Source organism: Meriones unguiculatus, chromosome 17 (genome assembly GCF_030254825.1).
Source record: "Meriones unguiculatus strain TT.TT164.6M chromosome 17, Bangor_MerUng_6.1, whole genome shotgun sequence".
Lineage (NCBI taxonomy): Eukaryota > Metazoa > Chordata > Mammalia > Rodentia > Muridae > Meriones > Meriones unguiculatus.
In genome coordinates, this window is record NC_083364.1 from 84460601 (window position 1) to 84468022 (window position 7422).

General features: G+C 33.6%; 1 pseudogene; it reads left to right on the forward strand.

Moving 5' to 3' along the window:
• The first annotated feature begins 573 nt into the window (after nucleotides 1–573).
• Nucleotides 574–4187, forward strand: LOC110540328 (ubiquitin-like protein 5; annotated as a pseudogene).
• Nucleotides 4188–7422: the final 3235 nt, after the last annotated feature.

Genomic DNA, 7422 nt, shown 5'->3' on the forward strand with positions numbered 1-7422 from the left:
ATTTGCTAAAACTTAATTCTAAATATTTGTGTTAAACCTCCTAGATTTTGTTGTTCTAATCTAGGGTCAGAGAAGTCTTTTTGCAATGTATAGTAGATGGTCTAGAGACACATTAATGCTCAAAATGTTTAGTGTGAATAATTCTGGGTGCTTATATGTGCCTGGGTCATTTACACCAAGGTCATACAATCCAAGGCTCAGAGAACTTCTGGGATGAGGAAGAACAACGCGAGCTACTGATGGGAATAGAAGCGAAGCATATGCAGTTCTGACCATGAAATGCTGGGTAGGGGCATCGTTTTCCTCCAGTTTGTTCAATTTGCAAATGATGTGCATAGAAAGAAGACATTCCAAATTCTAGCATGCACTGGAGACAACCCTTATCAGAGGAGCTATAGGCAGCTATGGCAGCTGAGAAAGGGATTGTCCCATTTTCTCTGGGAAGACGAATGACAGGACGGTTACTCATGGCCCAATGGATGGCCACATGTCCATGCACATATAACCTGCAGTTATTTGACTTAATCACAAAAACAGAAAAAAAATAAAAGAAAACTTGAGGTTGGTAATAAGATGACAAACAGGGTACGAGAGAAATTCGATGAGTGGTTATGATGGGAAAATAGGCTCAGTGTTTACTGCTTAACTCCGTGAAACCCTTGGAGAATGAAATCAATCCATTAAAAAGACTGGGGAAACCAGTGCTTTAAAATCCCAGTCTTTGATTGTTAGTTTGATGAAGTAGGAACATATGTTAAACAAGACCTAAATGGCAGTAAAAAGTATAATATGAAAGAAGTTTTGTTATTAGTTGCTTAGTGATATCATTATGAATGATGGTTACATTTCTAGTTATTGAGTATCTATACTTTTCTCAAGAGATTAATACTTTCCTTTAAACTGAAAACATACATTTTTACTTAGGAGAACTAAATTAAACAAAAGTAAATTATACTGTTTTTCAAAAAACATATTATAAATTATAAAAATTTGCAAAGTATTTAATATTTTATTTTCATGGGGCCATAAAATATCTGAAGGTTAATGAGTTCCATTATCAACACTAGAAGAAATTTATTACAATATTTTTGAATTTGACTGAAAAATAATTTTTATTTATAGGTCATGGAACTTAGCAAAATGATAAAAAATTTGTTGGAAGTTCATATTAAATTTTATTTATTTTAAATATTTAAATTTTACATACCAAATGAAAATTGTTAGCAAAATTATGTCAAAATGTTACATATTTAATTATGTTTAAGTTTTTAAAATTAAATTTGTATTTTTAAACTTAATTACAGTTTATGGACTTTGTATCCTTTTTAATTTTTTCAATTATTTAAATTTTTAATTATTTAATGGGATACTATAGATATAAATTTTTATTCTTATATAAGACTTTTGACAGGCTTATAAAAGAAAATAACACTATCTGGTCTCTTGTATTGTCAGCTCTAATCTAAGTTAAAAAGACAAATATTTTATATTTTCATGTTTGTTTTCAATTAAGTAAATACATTTATTTACTATCCTGTTCTTCTTTCAAATGAAAAAAAAAGGATAATAAATGACTAAAGAACTTTAACGCAGTGATATAAAATAGGATCCAAGACACATTCTGTTGCTATGTTCATTTGTGTCTAAAGGTCTGTGAAAAGTGTAAAGATGTAAAGAGGAAAACAAAACAAAACAAAACATGATAGCTCACATCACCTGTACAGTATTTTATTGGTTGAAGTAGGATCTATGACATCAAAGACACCTGAGAAAATGGTTAAGTTCTAAAAAAACGTGAGTTAAACAGAAAGACTGTGTAATAAAGTAAAGAAGTACATAAGGAAACAGAAAATAATGACTATAACATGCTCTGATTAGAGAGAAATATGTTTAACTGATGTTTTAGGAAAGTAGGTCCACAATTCAGGAATGCATCATATTTATTCTGACATATCTTCAGCAACAACAGAATAAATCCAGTGATATTAAAATGCATAGGCTTCTAGTCTTTCCTAGTTATGGATTCCAGGCTGATTGTGTTATTTCTTTTCACATAGTTCATCTCATCCATTCACATTCTGAGACAAGTTGAATAAAGGTAGAGACTGTTGTCAAACACAGATTTCTGACTGTGACTCATGAAGCAATTTGAGCCCAAAATACAAAATGCAGACTCTAAAGAATTAGCTTTCTATAACATCTATGAAATAAACAATAATTTCACTAAATATAATGCAGTTAGTAAATATCATCCCTTTCTACAGTCCTGCTTTTTATTTTCTTTTTGAATTTTTATGAATTGCTATCATTTATTACAATTTATTCACCTTGTATCCCTGCTGTGGCCCTCTTCCTCATTTTTCCCCATCCCACCTTTCCTCCCTCCCTGCCCCTCCCCAGTCCAATGATAGCGGAGGTTCTCCTCTTCTTTCTGACCTTAGCTTGTCAGGTCACATGAGGTCTAGCTACATTGTCTTCCTCTGTAACCTTGCAAGGCTGCACCCTCCAAGGGGAGGTGATCAGAGAGCCTACCACTGAGTTCATGTCAGAAACAACTCCTGTTCCCCTTACTAGGGACCCTATGTGGAGACTGAGTCGATCGCCTACATCTGATCAGGGGTTCTAGGTTGTCTCCAAGCATGGTCCTTGTTTGGGGTATCATTCTCTTCAGGGTACCCAGGGCTCATTTTTTTTTTGGCTCTGTTGGTCTCCTTTTGGAGCTCCTGTCCACTCCAGATCTCTCTGTCTCTCCCTTCTTTCATAAATTTCCATGCATTCTTCCCAAAGTTGGGCTATGAGTCTCAGCCTCTACTTCAATATAACTGACAGAGGGCTAATAATAAGAACACATAAAGAACTTAAAAAGTTAAGCACCAACAAACCAAGTAATCCAGTTAAAAATGGAGTACAGAGTTAAACAGAGAATTCTCAATAGAGGAATATAGAATGGGAGAGAACACTTAAAGAAATACTCGGCTGAGGATCTGGCTTGCTTCCATGTATGTGGACCTATCTGCATTGCCCACGTGGCACGCTGGGGTTGGCTACCCAGAGGCTATTTAAGCTGTGGGCTGGCTTTCCCCAGGGTGAGAAGATTGTTCAAGGTTCCTGAATAAACTGCATTGAGAAAAAATAAAAAATAAAATAAAATAAAAAATAATAAAAAAAAAGAAATGCTCAGCATCCTTAGACATCAGGGAAATACAAATCAAAATGACCCTGAGATTTCACCTTATCAGATTGGCTAAGATAAAAATCTCGAGTGACAACACATACTGGAGAGGATGTGGAGAAAGGGGAACCCTCCTCCAATGCTGGTGGGAATATGAACTTGTACAACCACTTTGGAAATCAATCTAGCATCTTCTCAGACAATTAGGTATAGCACTTCATCAAGATCCAGCTATACCACTCCTAGGCATATATCCAAAACATGCTCACTTATATCCAAGGGACATTTGCTCAACCATGTTTGTAGCAGCTTTATTTGTAATAGCCACAATCTGGAAACAACCCAGATATCCCTCAACTGAAGAATGGATACAGAAAGTGTATACTCAGCTATTAAAAACAAGGAAATCATTAAATTTGCAGGCAAATGGTAGGAATTAGAAAAACTCATCTTAGTATGGTAGCCCTGAAGCAGAAGGACACACAGGGTATATACTTACTCACAAGTGGTTATTAGACATATAATATAGGATAATCATAATAAAATCTATACTCCTAAAGAAGCTAAACAACAAGAAAGACCCTAGGGAAGATAATCAATCCTCATTCAGAAGGGCAATTGTGACAGGCATAGGAAGCAGAAGAAGACACGCAACAGCACAGGAGCCTACCACAGACATCTTCTGAAAGACTCCACTGATCGAAGTATCAAAGCTTTTTGTTTTCTTAATTCTGACACTCACTGGCCTTAGCAAAGTGCATATTTTCCATTATAAATCAAGCTTTAAGTTATTAAAGAAAGATCCTGTTTGCAATGACCATCTAGGAAAAAAAGGCCACATAGAGTACAGGACTGCTGATACTGTTAAAGACCTGGAAAAACTGACAACAGCCCAAACTGGTTCCCACTGGAATAAGTTAGTTCTTAAAAAGTAGCACATAATGTTTAATGACCATGTGTCTCTGGGAGATTATGAAATCATGATGAGATGAACCTGGAGCTTAAGTACCAATAGTGGGAAATTCTTTTGCCTTGCCCCACCCTGCCTTTCTCTTCCACTCCCATTTGACACTGGTATAGATTCCCATTTAAAAAATTCATGTTAATAGTAACTTCAAAGCTGCTTTTCAATTTTATTTTAAAATTAATTTATCTATTTGTTTACTTTACATCCATACCATACCTCCCTCTCTGCTCTGCTCCCATCCCCTTCCTCCCCCATTCCCCATCCCTCCTCAACTAATCCTCAGAAAGGAGACCCCCCACACACAAAGGCAGTCCTGCCAAGAGGGAGTGATCAAAAAGTAGGCTGCTTTTTATTAAAAAAGAAAAAATATATTTCTAAGCTACTACAACTCAAGTTCATTAATATAAACACAATTTCTAAATCACTTTGTCTTTTATAAAGCTGTGTCTCTGATTTTTTTTTTTTTTGGCATAACATGCCCCATCCAATGTAGTTGGCATAACATGCCCAATCCAATGTACTTAGCAAACTACATTGTACTTTTTGTGAGTTAGCTAATGTTGAAACACATTTTTCAGAGAAAATCTATTGATTGAGATAAGTAATTAATTCACCAAAAGAATAAATCTAAAATGAGTGTTGTATCTCCTGTATTTTACAACTTTTATAATTGCTATGCCAGTTACACATGAAAATGGAAGTTGTGAAAATCATAACTGGCAAAGAAAAAACCAATGCCAAGATTGGATTAGCCTTGTTTTAGGAAGACTAACTATCAACAAATATATGGGCAACAGAAGAAAAAAAATGTACGAAAAGACAAGTCAAACTTATGCAAGATATCTTTTGGCTCCACTTGAAGTAGGAAGCTGTAAAAGACACTGCAAAGCATTTAACTGTGAGAAACAGTTGTACAATGTGAATCCACAGTCTAAAAGATTCCTGTGAAATGTAACACTTTTTTTAACATGAGATAATTATCAAAAGGTTTTAGTTACTTATCAATTGCACTCATGTTTAAATACTATCTCTGGCTGTCTTGACAAAATGTGCAACTTTAATTTTTCTGAAAATGATTAATACAAAATGCTTGTACGCTTTATCATAATACTGATGATATTAATCCAATATACAAATAAATTCCTCCCTGTAGTGTTAGATTTAAAGAAAAGCCACGGGGAATCCACCATGGCACATATGGAATATGTCCCATCTCAAAAAAGATAATTCTCATTATTTTAAGACAGTTCTGCTTTTAGCACAAAACTACTTCAAGACATCTTCCTTTCCTTGGTCCTGATAATTCTATTAAAAGTATGTAGAGTAGAATTTTTCATCTTTGAAAGCAGGTTGTCAAATATATAAAAAATGTTTACTAATTGCTACTGTTAGTGATCTTGCCCATTTTTCAAAGCTCTGCAGTATTTCCTTCCACTCTTTGTAATACAAAGGGATTTGGTTATCTAATCCCCTATATGAGCTCATTCTGGAAAGATTTCAGCACAGCAATTATTCTCATAGATGAATATACTCTCAAGATATTAGTTTGTAAGCAGAGCTACAACTGGATGATAAACTCATATTACCCCACATAGCATTATGTTTTTTTATTGACATGGATTATACATTAAACTCTTTGTGTTCAATAGCATGAAAGATAAAATCTAATTTTGATCCACACTTTTAGTCTCCATGCTATCATATGCTCCATAAAAACTACCTGGAATTACTATTTTAATTTTTGCTTCATGGAGTATCTCCAGGAGTATGCAGGTATAAGCTCTTAGGTTTACATTCTTATGTCAAAAAGGATGACCTAGCCATTGCCTGATAGAAAACCCCCACAGTCCTGACACTAGGAGAACAAATCTTTACAAAAGAAAGATGAACACTACAAGTCATCTTTATTTTGAAGGTTTCATTTTATTACTGAGTTATCTTTTACATCAACAAACTTTAACCTGTCTCCCAGTCAGTAATTTTGCTTTTTACCTTTTTGAAATTTTTCTATGATTATTTGTCACCTTGACAACTAACTCAGAGCTTCACACAATCCTTTAGCATAATAGACATCTTCACTGAAATGTGCTCAGAAAGGTTATTACATACTGTAAAGAAGAAAGAGGACAAAATGAGTTTTTATTTATTTAAAAACTCAAAAAAATGCTCTCTTATTCCACCCAGTTATGTGATTCAAAGCTTTTTCTGTGATAGATACTCAACAAATGTTTTCTGAATATTCTTGTCTGCTGCATTATTTTTTTAGTCTCTTATACGTGGTATTTGGTAATAGGTAGCAATAAGAATCTCTCGTGTACAATATAGTGTCGGTTCATCTGTTGAGGTAAATATAAAAAAAATGAGTGGTGGGCTAAACAATGTTTATTATTAACCCTAAGATTATCATGGCAGTATTATCTAAACTGCTACCCCAAATAATAAGACACATCCATTGTTAGATTTTATAATTGCCTTATTACCTTGTGCCAGTCAGATATTACACCTATGCTGTCATTTATTATGTCATTGTTTAGTTCATAATAGCTGGTGTAGAAGCATACAGGCAGAACATAACATGTTGAAAATGAAGAAAAAAATATGACACAGAGGCAGAGGCTAATCAAATAAGTGTCTTCCTACAGGCTTTTGTGACATGTGAAGTTTTTTGCTTTGTGAAAGAGATAAATGATGTAATCCTATTAAATCTCAAAAATAAATAAAATTATACACCCAGCTGACAATGTTTTAAGGCATATCCAGGAGACTGTTATTTATACCATTACCTTCTAGGAATATGAGAGAATATTGGTATCCTGCATTCTTCTATTGTACTTTATTTTTGAGATTATAACATAATTACACCTCATATATCCCTCTTCACTATTCTTCAAATTTGTGAGCTTTTTTCATTAATTGTTCTTGCATCCCTACATATATTTATGCATATGTAATACATAATGATATATTTTATATAATATGTATATTACATGTTATATTACTAAGCATAAATTGTTCAGTTCTTACATTGTGTGAACATTTTTAGGGCTGACCATTTGGCCTGAAATAATAATTCCTACTTGCTTAAATATAGAGGAGAGGTAATCATTTTAATATCAACTCACATTTTGAATTTTTTAATCCCAAATTCTTAGTTTCAATCAACTATAGGAAGGTTTCAAAGCAAGAAACATAAGAGATATATGTTGTAATTATATCATTATCTCAAAATATAATAAAAATAATTGGATAATTATGAGTTGGTTTCTTAACTAGCAATAATGTC